At 37.7% G+C, this 26,079-nt stretch overlaps 1 protein-coding gene and 1 long non-coding RNA gene across 33 annotated transcripts in view; both read right to left on the bottom strand.

The window, feature by feature from the left end:
* ROBO2 (roundabout guidance receptor 2) overlaps nucleotides 1-26,079 on the bottom strand; it is a 931,286-nt gene that overhangs the window by 241,963 nt on the left and 663,244 nt on the right. The window lies entirely within an intron of this gene.
* LOC308195116 lies at nucleotides 1,489-11,751 on the bottom strand. Its single transcript, XR_013951277.1, has 3 exons — nucleotides 10,700-11,751; nucleotides 9,984-10,040; nucleotides 1,489-5,251 (listed from the first exon to the last, which is right to left on the bottom strand). It is a non-coding gene; the product is annotated as an uncharacterized lncRNA (long non-coding RNA).

The raw sequence follows: 26,079 nt of genomic DNA, 5'->3' as shown, positions 1-26,079 counted from the left end.
AGAGACCCTAGCAACATCACAGGCCCTATTTTTCTTTTGGTAACAACAAACACTGATTTTCTTGAGACTGCAACCTCCATGAGAGGATTGCTCAGTTTTCCCATCTTTCTCCTTGCCATAGTCTAAAAAATGCAATAGGTTGTTCCGCTACCTGCATAGCGCAGCATTAGACTGCAGCTCGTTGCGTGCAGCTGCAGAAGAGCCGCCCGGAGGCGCATCATCCTAAGTGCCATCACGGGACACATCCACGGTCTGTGGTTGGCGAAAGGCTGGGACTCAGGCTATGAGTCAGGGAGGCTCCACAGCTACCACTCTGGCACTGAACTGCAGTTATTAATCTCTGCTGTGAAGTGGCAGTAATAGATGAGAAACGTTAAAGCAGCACAGTTTTTTAACCCTCTCAGATGTAATTAAGTGTGTGTGTGCTCTTTCTGCAGGTCATCTTTCCAGTGCCTCACCGGGTCTTCCTTGCCAAGGCACAGTCAGCTCTTACACGACAAGACTAGAACACGGCCCAGGCTTGTGGGTGAGGATGTGAATGCAAATTCAGGGCTGAGGGTCAACTTAAATGTACAGACAGCCACAGCGCTCTTTCCCTGCCTTTAAAAGAGCCAAAATAACATTACACAAACACACATGAAGTCCATACGTACAAAAAAAAAAAAAAAAGGCTTTGCCAGATTGATACACATTATAAAACTAAACACCATAGTTTAAAATCTCCAATCGGTTGGTTGTGGAATGAAGTTCAGCAGCATTTCTTTTTTTGATATGTATTTAATTTCTCATCACTCTGCTAAACATGTAGGAATGACTACCTCAAGAACTCTCTGGATGTGAAATAGTCTTCATGGATGTCCACCTCCTTAAGACGACCATTCTGCTATTGTCTATGTTGCTTTGCTTACTACTATAAAGCAATAGCCAACAGACACTGTAACTATAGCATCCATTGGTCAGAGTGATTTCAGAAAACAGTTTTTCAGTCACGTACCTTGCTTTGCTGCACTTTCTCATCCATCTTCATGTTAAATAAGAGCTTCCTAGCTCTCTCTATATAAACATCATTGATGATAACAAAACCCCTGTAATTTAGTGGCTGAAGAGGGATTCTTTTCTTACCCTTTTCCTTCCCATTCCTTGAATATAGAATATACTTTCAAGGACAAAGAATATCTTTTCCATTGTAAATCTTTCTTCATGTTTAACCATGAAGAAAAATGCTACAATGCTGTTAGTAGAGAAGGTGTTAAATTTGTCCTGACACTGAAGCCAAAATAGGGGAGAATATATTTTCCTTGGGAAAATGAAGGATTATGTTGATTCTACCTTTCTCAACCGACTCTGTTGTTTGCCGTACTTAATTCTACATAAGTTTAAACTGATGTTTTAGAAATCCATTTTAGTTCTTTTACATTCTAAAATTTAAATAAATACATTAGATTAAAAAACTATTGTAGTAATTTGGTGCTATTCACTTACCTATTGAAGTTATATCAAAGCCAAGGCATTTGCACAGGAGTTCAGATATCCAGGTTAGGAATCCATCACCATGTTAGTGACGTGAAAGAAAAAGAAGAAAAAAAGGACACCATAAGCTATCTTGCTTGTTTCCTAAAGCAAACAAACAAAAAGCATTAAAGCAAAACCATAAATAACAATCAATGTTACATGCTGCCATGAACATGGAATATATTCATTTAGGCAGGTAACGTGTAGTGCTCTTTTATTTCTCCTGTTACCATTTATTATAGCAAGACAGTTGTGAAAGTAGCTGTTACAATAAAATGGTGAATAGGATTTACATTACACATAAATAAAAATCAAACAATCCTGTTACATTTGATAGCAGGCTACATTCAAACAGTTTCACAGCATTTTTGTAAATGACTTGAATGCACTCTTTATCTGAATATCACCAGGCAGAAGGCCAAGATGAAAACTATGCAATGAGAAGGAAATTGAACAATTCAGATATGTTTATAGAAAGCTAACAAATCAGGGCATCTCACGTGGCACCAAATAAAGCTGTTATTCATGGTGTGCAGCTACAGAAAGGAAAGCTGTTCTCTGGAATAAAGTGCAAGTCACAGTAGTATGAGCTAAAATAAATGTTTTTTTAATAGATGAAATAAAGGACAACATTTTTCTTTAAAGATGCTCATTCTGGGCTATATATACTCAGCTGAAATCAAACTAACGTGACAGTATACTGGAGCAATTTTTGCTTTAACACCATCTCTTAAAAATGGCATAACAATCAGAAGCAACAATCTCTATATTTAAGTCATCATTTTCTATTCTTACATAAATATTTCAGTTCTATGTAGAACCTGGAAAGGACACAAATTTGGAAAGAGTATCTCTTCAGAAGATTTTGTAAGATCAATTACATGGCAGATAGGAAGCTGTAGTGACTATATCAGTTCTATACTTAGAACGTGATCTCTTCCAAGAAGAGGCCTCCTTGAGGGGTGTTGATCTGTCAAATGAGATTTCCTCTTACACATAAAAATGCTAAATAGCCATTTTCTATGGTGGTGCTGGCACTAGAAAACCCAAATCTTGACTGAGCTTTGGCATTTATCAAGTTGTTGACTTTGCCTGAGTCATCCCAAGTCAGTCAGACAGAGAAAGCACCTGTTTTATTAAATCATTATGCATTTGGTAAGTGATTGAAAAAAAAATCTCCTTCAAATAAACCATTATTATTCACTTGCAGGAGTGGAAAATTTATTCAGAACATTGGAGGAACGTACAAATACCTCAAAAATACAAATCCGCAAATACTGGAAAGTAAGATGAACAGACTGTCTGAGATCATTCTGCATGTACATATGGACTTTTAAACAGCACCTGTGATAAGTTACTTCACTTCCTGAAGAGCCTTTTTACATAACAGTGTTTCAGTTCCTTTGCAGCTTACGTATTTCAAGCACTCAGCCTACCAAGAGCCCTCTAAGGCTAGGTGAGCAGTAATTCCTTGAGATGTATGACACAGATATAGCCCCTTTCAGTTCATTTAATTGGGAGAATCAAGGGAGAGCCCTTGTATGCATGTTGCTGCATTGTTTATGCTCAGCTCCATCTTTACTAACATGGGCAATACAAACAGAAGACATTATTACTGAAACATGCCTTCGTCTTCTATGCCTATTAACGTGCCAAGTATGAGCACACAACCCTGAAGCTAAGGGGTCAACCTTATCTTGAGGGGTCAGGAAAAGAATTTGTTTCACTAATCTCAGTTCATGGATAGTATTGAAGTAGAGATGGGCAAATGTTATTTTCTATTTGTTTTATAGATTGTGGACTCTTCTATCCTATTCTAATCTATGCATGCCATGATTCCTCAATGCATATGCTCAGGTGCTTTAGAAAAGTGAAGAATTGCTATGATAATATGCTGGTGCTCACAGTAGTCGTTCTAATAAACTTCCCCTCTTTAGAAAGAAAACAGACAAAAAAAAAAAAAAAGCCCAAACATGCTTTCGTAATCTCCCACTTCTTCAAAAAACAGAATGAGAACTTTACCTATATTATTTCTATTTACTGTGATGGAAGTAGGAAAACACTGTCATTGCACAACAAAACAAACAAATTGACACAACATTTGAAGTTCCCTACTAAGGTTTTAACATTCCTACCATTACCTATCTCCCACGGTTTAAGTGATATTTCTGATTATTCTTTCTACGAAGTACTGTGCCACTCTAAAAAAGAACAGAAGAAATAATCCTTTTCCCCCAAAATCCTTTGCCAGTATTTTTTTCCTTTCTTTTCCCCCAGTTTTCATGAACAGCTAAAAAAAAAAAAAAAAGCCCACATTTTGTGAACTTTTGATTTTCTTGGCAGTCACAGACCAGTCCCTCGATTTGTGTAAAAAGACACAGCTCACTTTAAGTCAGTGGTGAGGCTTCGGCCGCCCTTGAGTCAGGTACATGACACTGCAACTGTTTGTTATGGAAATTGTTCTGCATATCACAGCCCAGACATTCAGAAAACTGTGGGTGCTTTCCCAGGGATGGGAAGATACATGAAATTGCCAGCTTGTTGGCTATTGTGTGCCCAAGTATAGTATAATCAAGGACATTCATTTACAAAAAATGCTGTATTGGTACATCTATTTCTCTGATAGCCTGTATCATAACTCAGTAAGGATTAAGTAGCAGGAAAAGATGCACGGAGAAACCACAGGTGCTGCCTTTTTTTTTTTTCCTCCCCCACAGAGATTATGTTAAATCTTCTTTTTTACTTCTGGAAAGAAAATTATGGTCTTAAACATTTTTGGAAGTTTATCTGCTTTAAAGAGGGTCATGCAGAGGTCTCTTTTGTATTCTTGTGACAGTTGACTGAACCCTTGATCTTTGACCTGGATAGAAATTAACCCTCCACAGTCCACATCTAAGCTGAGACATTAATATTTCTAATAATGAGAGGTTATTAAAATCTTAAAAGTTCAGTGGAGCATTTCAAGGACAGTGGAATTAGACTTCAGCAAATACCTACAGATTTATTGCTTGATGCAAACCATTTGATTTGTTGGGATGTATGCTCCAAGGCTAGGAATCAGCCAGTCTTTGCTGGCATGGAAACAGCCACTTGACTAATTTAACTGGATTTGCACTAGGGGATAGGTAAAAATCCTTGGTAAGGTCGTGTGCCAAATTAATTCTCTTACCCCTTTCTACCCTCCCCCTCCACTTTTCAGTTGAAGGAATGCTATTTGGTAAGCAAATGAAAAATCTTTAGAGAAAATGACAACTTAGGAAACAATGCATCACACTTTATCACTGATGTTGCGTTACACTCAGGAGCTGTGCTGCCCCAACTGTTTTGTTGGGGACAAAACTATTGCATGTGCCAGTGATACAACTGTACTAAGAACGGATAGCTGGGGTGCCCCAAGTGCTGTGCCAGGTATGCAGATACATGGGAAGAAAGGAGAAATCTAGGTTCTAATTCACTACATTCTTCTCAGTTATTGTATCACTTGATGTACCTTAAGCACTTTAGCTTTAATTTTTGGAACAGTTCTTCCACTAGCCCTTCCACAGCCAGATTTTCTATTCCCCTTAAACAAAATTGCCAGGCAGGTCAATGGTGACATGGCTACTTGTATATTCTCCATGCAGTACCGCTACAATTCAAGGTGTGAAGTTATTCCATTGACAGGGGCTGCAAAAGCACTTGAGATTTCCATCAGGAAAGGTTCCTTGTCTCTGTCTGACCTGACTGGATTCAGTAAAGTCTAGGGAATAAAAGGATTATCATGAACAAGAGGGATTACACATCGAGAACAAATTGGTACCTGAATGAAAAGAAAATAAACTAAACCTAAAATTAAAATGATTTTGCAGGGTCAGAAGGTAGAGAAGAGCAGGAATGCAAAATTTGCAGGATCCCCTAGAATGCGAAGATATAAGACTACAAGGATCAGCAAATCTGCTTGTGGAGGGAACCAGCAAAAATTGCTGCAATTATTATTTTGAGGTCCTGTCATCCTGCCATCTTAAATGAAAGTGGAGCAATAAACCATTGTTTTACCATACCAAGTTACCACTTTTAAGTAAAACTTACTGAAAGGATATTGATGAAGTATCCCATCTTCCAATGAGAAAATTCATCACTCTCTCATACAGAGCTCAGAGATCTGGAAATGCAGCTGATACAATACACTGAGTTTATGACTGCTGCTATTTTTTTTATTTTTTATTTTTGACTCCTTAGTTTGTCTGAAGATTCTGACAAAATTCATTAGCAGATTCCCTTTAAAATGTGGTAGTATCAGATACATGATATTGCACCTCAGTGCAACATAAAGAGTAATATAATTGTTTTTGTTCCTTCCTTCCTTACACGATTAAGGTTTTTATAGGCAAATTAAACTATGTCCCTATTTCTTTTAATCCTATTACTCTACATTCAGTTATAATATTGTCATGGTTTTGGCTGCTGGGGCTAAACCACAACAGATATGGAGGCTATGCTAACACTCTTCACAATTAGTTCCTTAGTTCCTCATTAATGCATTTCTGATATCACACATTCATTTTGGGCTTTTCACTCTGTGTCAAATTGAAAGCCCAGCTCCTTGCTCCAGTGCCATAGGCTGCTGATCTGCAACAGAACTGTTTCCGAACTGTAAAACTTAATGAAAGAGAGAAGCTCTGAAAATGTAAATCAGACCAGCATACGTCTTTTGTTAGCCCCTATAGCCTTGGTAAGTTTTTCTGGTTTAATGACTGCATTAAAGAAGAAAGCAATGGCTCCTTTGCACTGGCTGCTGCTGTTCTTCTCCTAGTGGTACCAGGGCAGAGTCTGGCAGAGCACGCCTCCTGTGGACAAGCAGAAACCCAGACTGAAAACCCATGACAATGCTGAACATTACCTGGGGTTTGCTGCCACATGCAGAATACACAACATAAAATACTAAATATTAGCAATTATTGTAGGGCTAATTAAATAAAATTTGCAACACAATACTTAGTTTGTCCTATCAATCCTAACTGCTTCATGACCTATTAGGCTGTAAAAACAAGGGCAGAAGAGTAACAGGATTTGTGAAACCCTTATGGAGAACAAGTAAATCCAGCCGTAAGCTTCCATTCTACTGTCGGTGATTCAGTGAGCCACTGACTTTGGCTAAGGTAGATTAGAAAATTTCTGAAAGAAAACATTATTACTAGTATGAGTGTGATTTTTTTCTTCAAATAATTTTATGATTTAACAGATGATTTTTTTTTTTTCCAGACCAGACATTCATGCTTTGGACAGCAAAATATTTACATCTGGGTAATGACAACACAAACCTAGTAACTGTGAAACCAGATACCTTTTGATATGCATTTGTAACTTTTGTTAATACTAAGTTTTGGCCACAGTTCAGTGACTGTGTTGAATGGTTTCTGCATTAATCTTGCTTCTGGTGACTGTTGTGACTGCATCGGGCAAAGATGGAAAGTGGCAACTCCACTACTCACCTACTGGCACTATCAGTTCCTGATCACACCAAGACCAGACGGATAACTTAGGTTTCATTTATTCATCCCCCCCCCCCCCCTTTTTTTTTTTTTCTTTTTCCATCAGAAAGGAAGAGAAAATTCTTTGGAATGGATACTGGTAAGGCTACTACAAAGTAAGCACAAGTGGGAAGCAACTCTGAAGTTGTATGTAAAGTAACATGATACAAAAGAGTTCTCAAGATCAGGAACATCCAAATAGTCTTTGAACATATTGTACAACACAGCAGATATGTTGTGACTCAAATGTGATTATAGAGTATATTGATATAATATCTATCAGAATGTTTACTGTATTTCTGTTAAATCTGTATCTACAGATAACAATGTAAATATATTATCCCGTGAAGATTCACGTATAGCAAATTAAGTCTGTTTGTATAAACACACACTTGCAGACATGTTTCAGCTGTATTCCCTCTTCTTTTTTCCAGAGAAGATATAGATTTCCTTTTCAAAGACAGAGGAAAAAGAATGACATGACTGAGAAAAAAGTCCTGAGGAAATCCAGACTAGCTGAGAATGCCAGAGAACCCTTCCAAAGCAACTGGGATTCTTGTTCCTTAAACAAGCCAACAAGCCAAGCTCAAGCTCTTTGTACTGTCAAGGTATTCACTAACCTGAGAGTTGTGTGCACCTAAGATTACTTGGAGCTCCAAGTTGAAGACCAACATATCATACATAACACAGTACAATTTCCTAATACATTAGTTACCATATGTGTATATGTACGCATGCATATAAAACACATAGATGTGTATATATAAATGATATATAGGTAATTTATAAAGTTTCAGATATCTAAAGGTCAGAAAAAAATCAATAAGGAATATTAAAAGGGATAAAATAAAATCATAAAATCAAATCAACAAAATTATCAATAATAATGTTTCACTTATAAAAATGATCTTCTTGTGTTAGGTTACTACCAGTCGTTTATCACATAGTTAATGTCACTCTCCTTAAGAAAGGCATTTTTCTTCTTACCTTCAGGGACAATAATATACAGTAGCCCTTTACTTCTGTTTGCTGGAACACACGTATAACTTGGAGGGCGTAATAAGCTGCATTCAGGAAAATACCCTAGTTTTATTGTTCTTTGTTCTATGAACTGTGTGTGTCCTCAAAATGTCATCCACGATAAACCGCAAAAGGCATCACATCAAGTCATTAAAAGACACTCCCTAAGGCAAGAGACCACATACTACAATTGCCTACTGCCTTGTTTGCACATTTGGCCCACCTAGCTATGGTAACTTCATCACCTTTTTATTAAGGATATGCTCCCATGCATTTAAAGTGGATTTAGTTACAAGCAAGTTGAATACAACAGGGGAAAAGAATGTTTATTTAATCACTCGGTTAGTTGTTTCAGTGTTGAGTGAGTAGCCTTGAAATAGGATGGGAGGGCTATTCCGCCACGCCTTCTGGGCAGTTCCCCTGTCAGCTCTGCCTGCAAAGACTGGTCTGACAGACCATGCCACGCGGTTTTGACATTGTGAATGACAGGGACCCAATCACGGAGCGCACCTGACGAGGTGATTTATCTTTTCTTTCAAATAGGTCACATGTTATGTTGAAAACGGTAGCCTCTAGTCCTCACAAAGCAGTTAAGAAAACGAAATTGTTACCTAACTAAAGAACATTAGGCAAGGAAACAAAGAACAGCTTCTAAACAATAACCTAGGTTCTGCTCTTGTTTTCTCTGGAGTACACTAGAATAAGATCTATCTGAAACCAGAGAGTTACAGAGGGTTGCCAAAATGAGAAAAAAACAAAACAAAACAAAACAAAAACCAACATAACTCTTGAAAGGAAATGATAGCAATATGTCTTTTTTTTTTTTTTTATCTCATTTAAAAAGTCTTTAACAATTCCGTTGTTTTTTATTTCTTTTGAGGATACATTTACATCTCAAAAACAAACATAAATGTCTGTAAATAGGAAGTTCACAAAGCCTTGTGAATTAAAAAGTGATTGAGGAATAGAAGTAGTTTTCCATGTTAAGCCAAATTGCTGAATCAAGACAACAAGCTACAGTTCTAGGTATGGGAATATCATATTGCAATGTTACTTTGTAACGTGACCCCATATATAAAAGCGAGAGCAGTCCATCTCAGGGCTCAATAAAGCTTCTGATGTGCATCAAGTAATAACCCTCATTTTGACATTTCAAATGTACACCCAGGTGTTCCATAGGAAGATCTATTTGCTACTGGGAACTCCACCGATTTGAGATCTGATATTACTTGTTATTTTGTAATTGTATTTATAATATTACTTTGCTACATTTGTTTTTCTGAAGCCTTTGGACACTATTCACCAAGTAAGGTTATCACATCTTGTGAATGACAATGCTGAAAATTATTTCTGTACTTCCAAAGACAGGCCATCTTAGTATATAATGCCTTTCTTCCATTGTTGCTGCTTTTAATGTATATGCTTAACTAATCCACTGCAATTGGCCAAAAATGCAAAAAGACAGATTATGTATAGATCAAAAGACATGGAGATGTATATTTGGAAGGTGATCTTTGCAAAGTTTTCAGTAGCAAGATCATCAGTCAACGTTAAGTCTCTTTCCTGTAATCCCTGCAAGTAAACCTGGTGATATACATCAGTTGATTTATTAACCCAAGAAACCTACTTTTTGAGTCCAACTGGAGGGGGAGAGGAGGAGGAGTGTTGAAAGACTGCCTTTAACTATTTGTTTATAAAATAAGTATCTTTGTTTTTTAACACCTCTCTCTAATAAGGTCCCAAATGCAGGTTTGGAATAAGGTTACTATCCTACTAAATTCATCAAAAGGAGACATTAGAACAGAATTGTTCTTGTTTCTAAAAATGTTTTTGAGATGAAACAGGTAAATGGAGTAGGATAGCCAGAAACAAAACGAAGGAAAACATTCAGAAAGAAGAACATTTTCAATTAATTTAGTCGCATTTTTTGTGTGTACTTACATAGGCACTGTGACCTTAGCACTGGACAACTTCATAATCCTTATTTTTAGACTATTACTGTAATGTACAGAAATATGATTATTGCCATTTTACTAAAGATGGTAAGAAAAAAAAAAACAAACCTGCCTATGTTCACAGTTTAACCATGAATCATCCTTCCTCACTGAACATTCATCAGTTTCAAAGAAATGAATAAATCATGCATACTTGATTATGCTTAAGTTACATGGACTCTTCACTTTGTCTATTTCTTTGGGTTTTGGGTGTGGTTTTTTTATTTTTTTTTTTAACCTTTATAATTCACTGCTTGTGATATTTATTTGTTTACACAAGTCACATAATATTATGTAAGGGTATCTACCCTGAACTGTTTTCAAATCCAAAAGGCTTTCTATAAGAACATTTCCTTTAAGAACAGGTGTGCAAATATACACATGCATGCTCTATACCACATTTTTTCTTTCCATTGATATTTTGTGACTTTTTTTTTTCCTCAACAACACATTCAAGTTAAGAGAAGAGTAGCAAAATTTCTGTGAAATACAAAGTTTTACCTCATCAGCCACCCACAGAGCTACCTGTCATACCAGCTACCAGTTGGAAACAGCAATGTATCTGCAGCTTCCACAGAAAGTTTAGGTTAAGATATTCTGGCAAGATCTGTCAGGTCCTGTTTTGTTTGAAGGCGTTTCTCAGCTAAAACCATGAGAAATTACCTGCTTTAGGGGATAAAACTCCTGGTTTGATAACACAGCCCTGCAAAGGCAAATGGTGTTGACTTCAGTGGAGCCAAGGTTTTGAGAACATGAAGAGACTTCTGAAAAACCTTCCAGGTGATATCATCCAAACTGATAGAAGGTTGATAATTGTACAAAGCATCCTGTATCAGTCCTTCAGTAACACAATAAATAGAGTGTGGCATGTCTGGCATGGATAGAGAATAGAAAGTGATCACTATCACAGAAATGGAAATACAACGTGCCAACATGACATTGGATAAAACACTATTTATGCCTAAAGCAAAGAAAAAATATTGAAGAATATCTTACGCAGGTGAAAATATGTTTTATGTAATTCTGTCAAGGTCACTAATGCACAGGCTGTTCTACTACTCAACTGCTGCCATGGAAGTAAAAGTTGTCCAAGGGTTTCAGCTACTTATGCAGTTATTAAAAGACTTCAAAGAACTATGAAGAAGAACGTCAGTACAATGTGACGGTCTGTACCATTTGCTGCTCCACTTCTACTGATTTCTCCTCCCTTTTGGATATGCACAGCATGTGGCATTGTCCCTGACAGGTTTCCATGGATGTGCGCTAATATCCTGGAGGGAAATGAAAGAGCCCTATCATGCTACTTTTCATTTAAATTAGACAAAATTTTGTATACCAAGTGATCAGAATAGTGTATTTAATATGGAGAGCAATGAACTGGCTGTCAGTGAAGGCAAGATACCTGATTTCATGGACCAATGGTCTAATCTACTAGGGCAAATTCTTATTCCTACATATTACAACTGTGAGTTTAGCCATAACATTCAAAACAATGAGATCATGAAAATTCATTTTTGAGAGACAGATGGATGATATCCATTATTAATGGAGCCCTAAACAGAATCTTTCCCTAAACAGTGCATGTACAGCCTTTATCAAGATCTGTCAGACAAGAAATTTGACACAATAAAAATTATAACTAAAAAGTTCAGTTTTACATGGATAGATATTACAGGTAATATTATAAACAATTTATTGGCAAAAAAAAATTGATAAGCAGTTACCTAATGGTATTCGATACATTCAACTCCCATGGCTATGATTCTCTTTTCATACATCATGTTAAAAATTGTGGTGAGGGAAGAGAGTCCTTTCGGTTTCATAAATGCTTCTGCGAAAATAAAACGCTATCTAGGAAAACTAAGGAGGTGATATGACCATACCTTAATATAGGCTCCTAAACAAAGTGTCTTCCAGAAAGACAAACAGATCAGTGGAAATAGAGAGGTGCTGGAAGAGGATGATTCAGAACAGCAGCAGCCCATTTCTACGTTCAACAATATCCTGGAAAAACATATTCCAAAGCCTACAGTTGGCTTATTTCAACCTATGGTACTTCATCAGTGGGCAACATAATGCTCTTAAAATAACGAACCCCCCTCCCTCAGTCAAATGACTTTGTTCATACATCCCAATGGTCCCAGATACCTCCTACAAAGTGAAGGGCTCTCAGCTTGGAGACAGCACTGTAATTTTGTTATATGCATTATGTAAAAACTATTGACTTCTGATCTGTCTCACCTTCCTGTGGTCTTAAAAGGACAGGAACAAGCTGATGAGAGATTTATGAGTTTAATCTTAAAGCTGAGACAAAAGAGAATGATTCTGTATCTCAAGAAAGTAATACAAACTATATTCCTGTTTTTCTGCCTTTCTAGAGCATCTGGACTACATGAAAAAGACAGAAAATACTGAGAAGAAAACAAAGTTTTGTAAGATAAAATTATTTTCCCTTAGACTTTTGAAATGTTCTGGCTTGTTGAGGATGAATGGTTCATGCATATGGGATGAATTCCTTGCCCATTCAAATAGGCGCTGACTTCAGCATGGCTAGGCCAGATATAGACAATTTTTAGGCAGGTTGGTAACTGATTTGCCTAAGTAAATAAATGAATATTATTTTGGTTTTAAAACAAAGCCTGACTCTATTTTTCAAAGCATAAAGTAAAAATGAAACTCTCGTATATGGAGTTAACCATTTCATGCCCAGACAAGGGCTACCCATTTTTTCTGCCCATTCCCCTCAGTCCCACCAGTATTCCCTCTCCTGCTGCATGCACCTACTCATCGTGACCTGTGATAAGATCTCACTGACAAATTCCAATGTGCAAGAGTTAACTTAATGTCTCCTTGAAATGGTGATCGTCATGGATAATTACAGCTGATAAGTAATTCCATTCTGTAATGGCCCTATGATATATCAAAAATAAATATAAGGAATTGGTAGTGCTTTTCAGGTGAAAAAGAGGGAAACTTTAAGCCAGCCATTCCCTCATAATTTCCTCATGAGTTCAGCCATGTAAAGGGAATTATTGTTATGGTTACATAATGAGCTCTATAGCAAAAGTACTCTTCCCTTTCACAGGATCCTTTCCCTTCTCTTATTCATTCCGCCTGCCTCTCACATGTCTTTCAAAACCGTGAAGTAGAGAGAGTTGTTCCGAGTCAGAGCTGACTTCAAGTTCAGACAAAATTGACAGGAATAGCATTTCCTATTCCTGAATCTTGAAAAAACAGGTTTGCTGAAGTCGCTCTTCTTCCAGCTTTCTTGTGTCACTGGAAGAAATAAGTCTGGCACCAGTTCTGATTCTTCCCTTTCATGTTGCAAAATGAGCTTGGTATCTGTTAAGTTTCAATATCTTACTCCCTGCTTGGCAAAATTCAATTTTCCGTAGGTGACTGTGAAGATTTGACCCATCACTGTTCAAGGGTATGAACTCTAGGAAAACAGGTCCCAGATTCAAAATCAAGTGTCACTAATACATTTAGTTACAACTGCAGGTGGTATGAATTGGCAAGTTATACTTTGGACTAACAGTGCACTTAACACATGACTGGAACTCATTCTATTAGTATACAAGATTGCTTTTATTCAGGCACATCAAAATCTGTTCACTTTCATTTAGACAACTTGTAAAGCTAATCCCTTGTTCTTTCTTTGTTGGTGAGCAACAGCAAAATGTAACAGCATTTACCTCATCACAAATGTGTTAGTTTTTCTTCTGTAAAGATGGAGGTAGGTGGCACTTGACCAAGATCTTTACAATCTCCCACACGCATTTGTCCCAGACTCAGCAACCATCTCTCTGCTGCAAGGCTGGGAAAACAGATTGAGCTGAGCTGACACAACGTATGAACTCTTGCCAGCTGGGCATGTGCCAAGGATCTCTCCAATTGCTTCAAACTTTAGTCTGTAATTTCTCCTCAGTCCATATTTAGCAAGGCAAAATACTTCTTGTTAGAGACCATGTAAGATCAACTTTCAGATTTCAGTCATCAACATTTTGGCATTGTACGATCCATTTTTGAAAATATATATACTCACAATGATTGTTTTTACTTTTACCTTCAAAACACAAAACACTCTATATGTCAAAAAAACCCTAACACTATCACCATGCCTCCCCTTTCACAGTTACATGTCATCTTAAATATCTTAGTTTATGTCATGTCCACATTAGTAAGAACTGTAGCATAACAGGAGTAGATCTGTAGAATAAAAGGCTTAGTGATGAGAACCCCATATCCACAAACTATGTGATTTTGATAGAGCTCCTTTAAATTATACCTAGTCTGATCCCATAGCTTGCATGTCCACATGCTGCAGGAAAACATCAGGTTTTCTCTTGAAGTACCTGTTTTATTTAATTACTTCTGAAAGGAGAATAGCTCCCGTGCCCCAACATTACACTATTCACAGAAGCAGTTAACGGGATAATCACAAGATTCTCTTCTGTAGTGCATCACATTCCTGCTCTACACTAAATTGCTGAGCAGAGACATCCTTTCATTCTTCCTAAGCTTTTGCCTCACATGACTTTCTGCACCTGAGTCAAGATAAAACCAACCATGTAAGATTTCTGAACACCACCTTCCTTATTTCTACCAGTGTTTGCATTGCAAAACTGAATGAAAAACAGATGAAAGAAAAAGTAGAGAAATCACTACACATGGAACTTAAAAACCCTTGGGAAATCAACTGATTAAAAATAAAGAATAATAATGATCTTATAAGAAATTCTGAGAAGACTAGAAGGAAGGAGTTTTTATTTTTTTCTGCTTTTTAGGTCAGAATTCTACTGTCCACAGCATTCGGCAAAGACTGAATTTGGTTCATATGCACGTAGCAAAGCATCTTACATTCTCAAACATTTTAATTGAGCCTATTCTCCATAGTGAAAAGAAGTATTGACAGAAGACAGCAATTGCATCACGTTCCACTGTAGTCTCATGGCTAGTGCACGACCAGTGTAATCAGATCATTTCTGGACACTGAAGATACATGGCAAAAGAATCCCTTTACAGTAATTTGAAGGTGAAAGGAGGAAGGAAAAACAAACGAACAAAACCAGGTAGTTTTATATCTACAGAGGTTGTAAAGCTTAAGGTTTAGGTCCCCTAAAATAATGGCTATAACAAAATTGAGGTAAGTAATTTATATATAAACAAATAACAAACGCTGTAATCTCAATTGAAAATTCTTTAGTGGAAAAAGCCGTCAACATTGCAACATTCTGCAACTGCACTTCCAAGGCCTCAGAATCAAACTCTTGGCTACCGTTCTAATGTTACTTGGAAAAAGTGCAAAGTATTAAACATGAGGCCAGGCAGCAGGGCTCGGAGAGCGTGATACTGTCTAACCATAGCATTATATTGCTGAAAGTGAAGCAATCCTATTTCCTGTGCTTTGCATACCATTACCCTTCCTCTGGAGGTCATCACTCAATGCATCACTGCTTCCATTAGAAACATCTTTGCTCTGATTTCTTACAGAAATATTCATTTTATTGCACAGCCTAAAGTATTCTGAACCATACAATTCCTAGCTATATGACTGCTAAAACTTACTTAAAAATTCGGTTCTTAAACCAAAAAATTCTAATGGAAACCAGTAAACAAAACAACATGCAAGCAGTGTGCCTAACATATCGCACGGGATATGCCGCAGGAATTAGCTTGTCTTGAGTCGGTTCATGTCCCCAGAGGACTGTGTTTGAGCTTTTTGAAGCTGCTCACTCAGAGGGATTATCTCATTCAATCTGCTTTAATCACAACTAAATGCTTTCAATTGGTATATACTGGGACAGAATTGGAGAATCCATGTGATGCTCTAGGAAGGGGTGGGGGCTGGCAGATGGAAAAGAAAGGAAGAAAAAGCTGCTGTAGAAGTAAAATCACTTAAAGTCTTATTTGTTTCCAGTATTTACTGGAGAAAACAACATCGACAACAAAAAACAGTCTTTTTTTGCTATTCCACAACTGAAGCTTACAAGTTTGATTCACTGTATGGTCATAAAGTTACACCGCAATAAAACAGCAAACTTGAAATGGGATATATGTAAAGCAACCAATCTGGCTTTTGTGGGGTTCAAATGCAATATGCCTCAAAAAGATTCACCATGAGCCTAACCACCTACTATTATCTTCCTACTTAAGAGCCTTCTCTGGACACAAAATTTTCCATAAGCCTGTTGGTGAAGACAAATGTTAATTGCAATTATATGTACAATATATGACAAGAACGTTGCCATTACCAAACTTGCCAAATAAAAGTTCAGTGGGATCACAATGGAAACTGAAATGCACTATCTTGCTAGAAAGTCTGCAGGGCAATAACAGCAGCAGTTATAGTGGGATATTAAAAGACAGAATCATACACATGGGTTTCATAGTGCAAGCACAGGATGGGCTACAGCAACATGTTATACCCGTGATACACGTGTGCATGCACACCGTTCAGTTGTCAATTTTCTCCCAATTGAGGGGTTCAACGATTTGATCTCTAGCTTATTGCTGTCAATAGATTCAAACCTTACTCATGATTTAAAGCTATCAAATAATTTTATGCTGACATCAGTTGCCTCCCTGACAGCTCTAAAATATGAAATAACAAGCAGTTGGTGTCAGCACTCTTAAATCAAGCCCAACGGCCCCCATGGCACCATACTATGGCAGCTTGTTACCGCTAAGCAAATGTCAGTCCAGTCAATGTGTGTAGGAGGTTGTCAACTCCCTGGTTGCATCTGCCCTAATAACTAGTCCCCTATAAGGTGAGATTCATAAACCTACCATCATATTGCCCGAAACGTAAGGTGACAGAGGCTGTAAGAGACAACATTGCTTTCCAGGTTCCAGGAATGGTTACCACTCTGAGAGACTGGGCTCTCTTGCTGTCTTAGAGAGGTTATTATTCTTGTTTTACTTTTGCTAGGAAGTACAGAGAACACACTGTCATTAACATGCAGAGATCTATTATTTTTCTTAATCCTCACTTTCTACTTTCCAGTGTTAACAGCATGCTACTTTTAACGGTGCAATTTAGCCAGGGGCGTAGCTAGCAATTTGGAAAGTATACACACACATTGGCCTCCCTGTTGGTCCCCTGCCCTCACTATACCCATAATCTCCCAAGGTAGACATACCATTATACATATCCCCATCACTAGCACAGCAGGTGCTATTAGACAGGGGATCTAGCAGCATGTTCATAAAAGGCCTGGCAAAGAACAAAAAACCCATTGCCCCCCAATGAAATTAAAATTGTATGCCGTGGTATAAGCCACACATGCCTTCTTCCACTTGAATAACTTTTGAAACATATTGCAAGAAAAAAAAAAAAAAAAAAAAGAAAATCCACCACAGAAAGAAGGAAGAAGGTTTGAATTGTCATACTACAGTAAAAATCTGTTTCCCAGTTTTTTTAGTACATGAAGAAAGATGTGAAGACCCTAAGAATTTTAATGTAGGCTTCTTTTAATTTAGTTTGAACAATAGAGTTACATCTGCAGCAGAAGGCAGGATTTTCTCTACAGTTAAGTGTATGAAAAAATAAACCTCAATCTTATTTTAAATAGAGTCAGTAACACTTTAAGTCCCAAGGTTATACAAGAAAAAGACAGAGAGCACTGTATTTTCTACTAGATACCTATAATTAAGTATTTACAATTAATTTTTTCTTCTTTCACATAGTTTGTGTGTGATATTCAACATAATTAATTTATGATGATACACTGTAGTTTTGTATACAGATTAAAATAGTTTTGGTTTCATGGTCACAAATTCAACAAAACCACTCTGAGTGAATGACAGTAAAGTTCAGCTTACAATGCGATGCCAACATCCCAAAGCCTTCTGTCATTTTTCAAGCATCCGCATCCTCCATTTCTTCTGTGCATCTGGGAGCACAGAATGAAGTCTGCCTATGACCCTGAGTAAAGCAGGGCTGTAAAGAGTCGGGCAAACAAAATACAAAGGGAAGGAACTACAAATCATTGGAAACACACTGACAATTATATGTTTGCTGCTGTGCTTTTTTATGGAATAGGAACAGGACACCTACTTCCATATACTTTGTTATAAGACACCTATGAAAACATCATTCAAGGAAACAATGGCCCTTCTTTTCACATCTGCTTTTGTTTGTTTACCTTTTCTTACTGTAGGTATAATATAATGACAGTTTACTTTTAAATATACAGTTAAGGAAGTTGTCTCTAAGAGTGACATGAGATAACCTCTCTCATTTTGTGAGAGGTTACATAAGCAGGCTTTATTTCCACCTAAGACAAGAGAATGCCGAGACAGATGGAGCACTGACCCTGAACTACACAACTATTTCCATTTTTCCAAGGACCCCTCCAGGATACACTGCAGCTCATGATTAGCATTAATCCAATAATACTCCATGAGCAAGGGAAAGTGTGCAAGCACTACTCGTTCGCACAGTGAGTTTCCCTAATATACACGCAAATCCAGTTTAGGCTTCCCCTTGTACAAATCCAGTGCTGATGGCCAGCTAAGGAGGAGAAGGATCAAAGGCAGAATGCTTTGAAGGCAAAACACACATGGGTTTGAAGAGGCAATTAATCTTTGCAAAGACACAGAGAAGAGGAGAAAGATGCCTGTCATCTCTGCAAGACTGGAGACAATGCAGTACTCCTTGTATTACATTTTTATTTTTAAACAAAGGAAAGGAAAGGCGGCCTTGAGTACTAGCAGGCTGGAGAGAGAGAAGGTGCATCTAGGTTTAAAATTATAGATGGCACAAATATGTATGACATTGTATTTTAAGTGTTTCTACATTGAATTTTCAAAAAACATTAGTAGGTGCCATTCTCATGCAAAATCTTGGGATTTTGTGCTCTTTACAATATCCTGAGAAAATCTCAACAACACATCATGACTGATCAAAAAAGCTCAAGTTTTTATCTCACCAGTTAAGAGAAAAGGACATAAACAACAAAGCTTAAGGTCTCTTTTCCTCTTTGCTTCCCAGCATCTTGACTTTTTTTTTTTCTTCATTTTCTTCATTTTTCCCCAGTTGAAAATTTCTCTGAGTTTTGCTTTGCTTCTTCAAGGCAAAATACTATTTTTCTGCAGCTTGGATGACAGTGACATGCCTTTCCCATTTGCACTGGACAAATATGGAGGATATATTGATCATATAAATTGGGAGAATATCGCTCTAAGTAATCTTGGCTCTTTAGAGGCCAGAATTAAAATACCACTTTCCTCCATCAGTGTGTCTAATTACAAATAGGTCTCGAAAAGCAGCTAAAGAATTATTTGGCTCAACTGTAATGTGCTTTTCTACAAAGATGGGTCTTTAAACTCCAATATTCTCAGTGCGTTATCTTTTACAAGAAAGAAAAAGAGAAATCCAGCTACAAAAAAATAACTGTAACTGATACATATTTGACAAAGAGAAGCATGAGAGCTTATTGTTACAAGTACTCTGAAGTGCTGCATAAGTAACTACTGCAATTTGTGTCTCTCCAGGGGCAAATGCATGGGAATCTAACATCGGCACTGAAAAAGAGGGAAGAAGGCAAAAGAGAGACAGAGACAGAGCGGGAAGCAATGTCCCAGAGCAATTCTGTTCCTCTACCATCTGTCACAATCACTGCCGTTCCCAAAAGACCTAGTTTAGAAAGGCCACTACAACTAATGAGCACTGGAGAAAGGTAGAATCCTGAATGAAGCTACATATAAACATCAAAAAGCCAAATAAAATGGGCAAAGCTCTTAATAAACCCTCAATACAGCAGGACAAAGGTCCAACACTATTGGTTCCTGTGGTAGCTTGTTTGAGCTTACACTATAAACCCTTAAGAGATGCATATGTGGCTGAGGAGAAAGGCTGCCATAATGGGGCTTGATTAGTTTTATTTATTTATTTACTTGAATTTTCCACTTTATTTTGCCTTTTTTTTCCCTAAGTAAAATAGGCTATCCCCCCATAACTCTGAAAAAAATAAACGACAGCATAGCAACAGAAATCAGATTCTTTTACCTGTGCAATAATAATTTATCTAGTCAGTATTTTAAGATTTTTTTTTTTTTTAACAGAAATTTCAGTATTCTGACTTCAGAACATAAAATCATAGATTTATTTTTTTTCCCCTGCTTGGAAAAAATAAACAAATATCAGGTAGCTGGTTTGCTCTGTTTGAGATTCTGTTAAGAAAAAAATAAATGTTATTTTAGGACCACTACGAAAAGGTTATGCAAATTAGCATCATAATCAAAATAGCACAGCATGCCTGGATCTTAATACAGGGAGATTTGGAGCAGCTGTGAATCTCAAAGAGGACTCTTGCCCGAGACCTCCCTCTTACCTTTCTGGAACTGAATGACTTCCTGCAATCACGAACAACTGTACCTAAGAAAACCTGATCAAAATGTGACAAATTGAGACAAATGAGGACAAAACCTCAACAAATGTGACAAAAAGAACAGAACAGACTTTTTGTTATCTGGTGACAATGGCATTGCTATCCCGGATCCCCAGACTGCAAGGAACTTCAAGTGGATGTGATATTTTTGATCTCTAGTACTGCAACTGAGGCGCGTTTTCTTAGTGTGCTTCTCCATGACATTATTATTATAAATTAATCCAACAAACTCCTCAGAAAACCCATTTACCACATTTAGACCTTCCTACCAAATAAAGGCTTTCAAAAGCTGCCACAACTCAGAGAAAACAAGCCCCAAGAAGGAAGCTGAAGCCATCTGAAAAAAAAACATCATCATCCACGAAAACCTCCTATTTCCAGTAAAAGCAAGCCTTTGGACACAAGCAGATGCCTTGGGACTTCTCTGCTGGTATCAATTGCACACAAAAAGTCCTTAAGATGCTGTTGTGATGAACCACCATTTGAAGGCAACAGTCAGCAGAAAATTAAAGATTCTAAAGAAAGGAAAATGAGAAAGGAAAACTTGCATTTCAAATACTGGCAGAAGGCTCTAGCCCCTTTCATTTGAAAGCTGTATCATTTCTCTGCTTATGGTTCCATACGGCTGTATAATGTCTAATGAAAGTATACGGCAGTTGCTCTCATGTAAAACATCCTTCCCCCGAGTCACCTTCCTCCTCAAGGGGGTCCTATTTTATTCCAAGTCAGCAACTCAAGCTCAGCAATCCCATTCTGACTGGCATTAATGTGAGCTCGGGGTCAAAAGAGAAGCGTGCTTCATGGCGTACAGGGAAACCCTGCAGAAATGCCAGAATTCAGAGAGCTCCTGACTGCTGAGGAAGTGAGAAATTCAACAGGAACAGTGTGTATGAGGCACAGGAGGGGACAGAAGGCTGGCTGTATGGGAACAGCCACCACCTCGCTCCCCTCCTGCCCCTTCCAGGGTCTGTAAAATCCTCAGAAGATCAAACTACAAAAGGCAGTCCTGGCAAACTGAAGTTATAAAATTGGTAATGTAGTGCTTCCCACAACAATTTTACTTGAGAACCAGCAGAATAGCAAATACTGTATATGGCAAACAACTGTATTTATTAATACAGTATATCTGTATGTATATTCATATGTAGACATCTACAGATAGGTGCACATGTACACTTCAAAACATCTGCACTCACAGAAAATATTATTATTATTACCTGTAGGAGAAAATAATCGACTTTGAAGCAATGTTAAGGACCAGAAAATGTTTGTCATCTAAAAAATGACCCGCATACACCACACTGGTATTCTTGTTTTCTTCTTCTTCTTTTTTTTTTTTAATCACTTCTTAAGCAGACAAATTTAAACCACCACTCCATTTCTTTTCTTTACATTTTTCAAGTTAATTTTAATGCTTGAATAGGGAACAGAGAATTCAAGCATAGGATATGGCATACACAGTAATGGAGAAGATTCTTTCTTCTTTCTGTCCAAGTTTTCTATCCCAGGAAACTTACTACTTAAATGCCATCATCCTAATAAATATTGTGAGATAAAATGCTCCATACCCTGCATCAAGTTCAAGTTTCTGAAGCGGCCTCATACAAACATAGGGACTTCAAATCGGAATTAAGTTTGGACATGGTGAAAAATGCAGGCAGGCAGTGGGAGACAAAATCATGCCTTAACTCCTGAAAAAAGGATGTATATAAATGTACATATCCCTTCTAATATATTTTCAAACAATGTTGGTTCCTAAAAACATGATAAATAGAATAGGCATGCAAATAGATTCAGACTGATATCTTGTCCAATAAAAGTTTGCTAAATTTACTCAAAAATTCCTTGGCAACTAAGTGAATGCACCCCAGGGAATGAACTCAATAAAAAGTCTAAATTACATGTTTTTACAATAAAATGGCCACATGATATAGTAGGTTTTTTACATGCACTTTTGGTTTTGCAATTCTCTAATGATTCAGCTCATGATGCCTGGCCTCTGCAATTGGCTAGCAAGCAACCTATTGCTATGTCAGTACATTTTGGTAGCAAAATCAGGATACTGCCCAAATAAAATTAGCCAACTCAGACCTTTATGACAATATCATGTTGCAGAAGTGTCTCAGCAGATGTATCACCTACACTATACTTGCATATAGCTGAAAACTGAAAATTACTCATTTGTCAAACATGTTCCTTCTTGTATTTTAATAAATAATTATACCTTTTCTTTCAATAATAAATATCTGTTTAGTTATTTTATTAATAACAATAATCTGAACATTGATACTGATGAAAAGTGAAATTCTTTGTCCACAAAGAGATATAACACATGGCAATTGTGCTGTCCTTCCCTGACTTGGAAAAGATAACCTTGTTATTATCTTTAGAAGCAGCTTAATGTTTGCTTCCTTAACATTACATGCTTCTGTTTTGAACTTCAGCAGACATTTCAGCCAGCTAACACCTGTAATTCACAGTACCATTTAAGAAAACCTTACATTCTTCCACTGAAGCTCTATACATAGAAATTGCAGACAGTTCCACTTAAATGGAAAAGTACTTTCCAGTAGACTGACACAAACACTTTCTCTTGACCAATAATAAGTAGTTGTGGGCTTCAGGTATTATGATTCTACGTCAGTTGCTTTTCCAACTTAAAAAAAAAAATCCACCTTACTCTTGAGCTTCAGTAAATGTGACTATCATCTAGAACAGAAGAAATGCTCTTTTTTTAACTTTTGGTTTCACAGCCAAAGGATGGTATGTGCTGCCTGTGATGAAATATTACAGTGAGTTTGACATAGGGTCAAAACCATCAGTCACAAATACACACCTTTTTCAGGGGCAGTATTTCACGTACCTTCCCTTCAAGAAAAGGAGTTTCCATACTGGCTGACTTAATCACAATATGTCTGTTTCAATACAGACCTATGTTCATGCATAAACTAAGCATGTGTTAATCTTCACAATTCTTTCCATCATCAGTCCCTTCAGTTCTCAACCCTGTTCACAACACACTAAAACACACAGATTAGGGAGTCAACTAATCCTGCCTCTCTGCCATCCTTTGTCAAAATCTATGAAAACCACACACACACGCACACTAATGACTACCTATTCCACATCTGTAATAGGTTTCTGCTAACCTAGAAGAGATGGTACTCAGAAAAAGGAAACAAGTGCAATGTTTCCTATCAAGGGAAATTGTTGTTTTACATACAACTGAGATCTGGTTATTCTTCTTTGATTCATTAGAATTTAAATCCATAGATCTTTCTACGACTGTTGCCTAGAATTATTGCTTACTCAGAGAGTAACTGTGAGCAAATATATGATGTCTAAACAAAACATGGCAATTTATTTACAGAAGAAACTCCACTTTCCATTCCTTCTCAAGCTGTACTAAATCTGCTATCTAGCACCTTAATGACCAGTTATACTTCTTCCTTTTTAGCTCATCTATCAACACACCATCACAGAAGCAACATCCATCAAAACTTCCAAATTTCTGGCTGGGAATGCCTGGATGAGCTTTCCTATCAAACTGGCCTGTGCTGCAGGTTTGCTTTTTTTTTTTTTTTTCTTTTTCTTTTTTTTTTTTTCTGGCAACCTGCTGAGACACGGGCAAGTACTTCATCATTATAAACAGTGAAGTATTTCACTACTGCTTTCCTATCCATCAGGCAGAAAAGCTAGGAGGAGGACACAGACAGCAGCCCGCACTGCTGCACAGACCGACAATCTTGCTAACTGTTCACTTGACCCTTAGCTGACATGATTTCGGACTGGCTAATGAAGTTTTCTGAGCTAAAACTCAGCTGACTTTCTCTCTCTCTGCATGCAGCTTGAAGGCGTATTTTGAAAGTTCAGCATCCAAAAGAAGCTCATAAAAATCTAAAAAGACACCGGTTTTCTTTTCGACAAAAGCTGTATTTTCACCTAAAAGAGTTTATGCAGTAAAACTGCCTAATTTTGCCCTTATAATACACACCACCTGTGCACACAGTGAGCAAACATGCCCATTTTCCAGATACAGTTTTGGTGGTCAAGTATTATAGCTCAGCTTTCCATGAATTTCATCTTCTTTCAGTGAATGGACGCCAGGCTTTTTTATAGCTTTCCTTCACCCTGCTGTTTCTCTTTGCCAGCGAGGCCTATATAAAATCCCCGTTGCACATAACAGAAGGAACAGACCCCTGTAACAGAGCCCTTCACGCGGCTGTGCCAAAAGCTGGATTTTTGCCTTCAGTTTTCTCTATCAATTCAGCACATACTGTAGTTTATTAAAGTGTTTCCTTGGGCCTGTTATGGACAAATTTGATATTTTGCCCTACTCTTGACATGAAAAAAGATTTCACAGAAACTACTTCGTAAGAGTTTGACATTTTTCAAATGCACAGATATATAATATATAATTAGAGCTTTTTTTAATTATTATTTACTACTTTAGGTACTAATGTGTTAAAATATATTTAAGATATGTATGAATGCCATTAGCTTTCATCGTGGGACCTCATTTCTTTAGCTAGAAAACATGCAGTGATAACATCAACGCATTGGCTACAAACAGCAAATGATGTAATTGTGAGAGCTTACTGGAACTTTCCAAAAGTAACTCAGCCATGAATGCCAAAAGAGTTGAAGCCCCTTGCATTTGCTCAGCCAATCTAGGGAAAAAAAAAAAAAAAAAAAAAACGGGACCACAGGGGGAGCTATGTAAGGAAACTAAAATCTGATGGGCTTAGCAGTTACAAAACACAGACTCTACTGTTATTTGCTTGGTTGCAGAGACGTGCTTACTACTATGCAGAAAAGGTTAACTATTCTAAGGATCTTATGCAAAAAATAACCAAATGAAAGAGATAATTTTAAATTTGATGATTTTTCATATTTTGATGTATTCCATACACTCTGCCTCCTCGCAGTGCAGCACCACTCCTACATTCAAATGCATTTGTTGTCTTTCTACGGCTCTGCATGCTGGAGTTAAGCACGTAGGGAGAAATGTTGAGTATGGCTAACAGCTCCGAATCACAGCAACTTAACAGATCGCTGCTGATCTGCTGACAGTTTTAAATTGTGTCCCCTGTCATTCTGCCACATATAGAATCATAGAATCACAGAATATCCCGAGTTGGAAGGGACCCATAAGGATCATCGAGTCCAACTCTTGGCACCGCACAGGTCTACCCAAAAGTTTAGACCATGTGACTAAGTGCACAGTCCAATTGCTTCTTAAATTCAGACAGGCTTGGTGCAGTGACTACGTCCCTGGGGAGCCTGTTCCAGTGTGTGACCACCCTTTCGGTGAAGAACCTCTTCCTGATGTCCAGCCTAAACTTCCCCTGCCTCAGCTTAACACCGTTCCCGCGGGTCCTGTCACTGGTGTTTACAGTGAATAGGTCACCTGCCTCTCCACTCCCCTTCGCGAGGAAGTTGTAGACTGCGATGAGGTCGCCCCTCAGCCTCCTCTTCTCCAGGCTGAACAGGCCCAGTGACCTCAGCCGCTCCTCATATGTCTTCCCCTCTAGGCCCTTCACCATCTTCGTCGCCCTCCTCTGGACACTCTCCAACAGTTTCATGTCCTTTTTGTACTGTGGTGCCCAGAACTTCACGCAGTACTCGAGGTGAGGCCGCACCAGCGCA

This window comes from Anser brachyrhynchus (genome assembly GCF_964034855.1).
Source record: "Anser brachyrhynchus genome assembly, chromosome: 1".
NCBI classification, from domain to species: Eukaryota; Metazoa; Chordata; class Aves; order Anseriformes; family Anatidae; genus Anser; species Anser brachyrhynchus.
The sequence above is the reverse complement of the archived record's forward strand: the minus strand, read 5'-3'. Positions and strand labels throughout refer to the sequence as shown.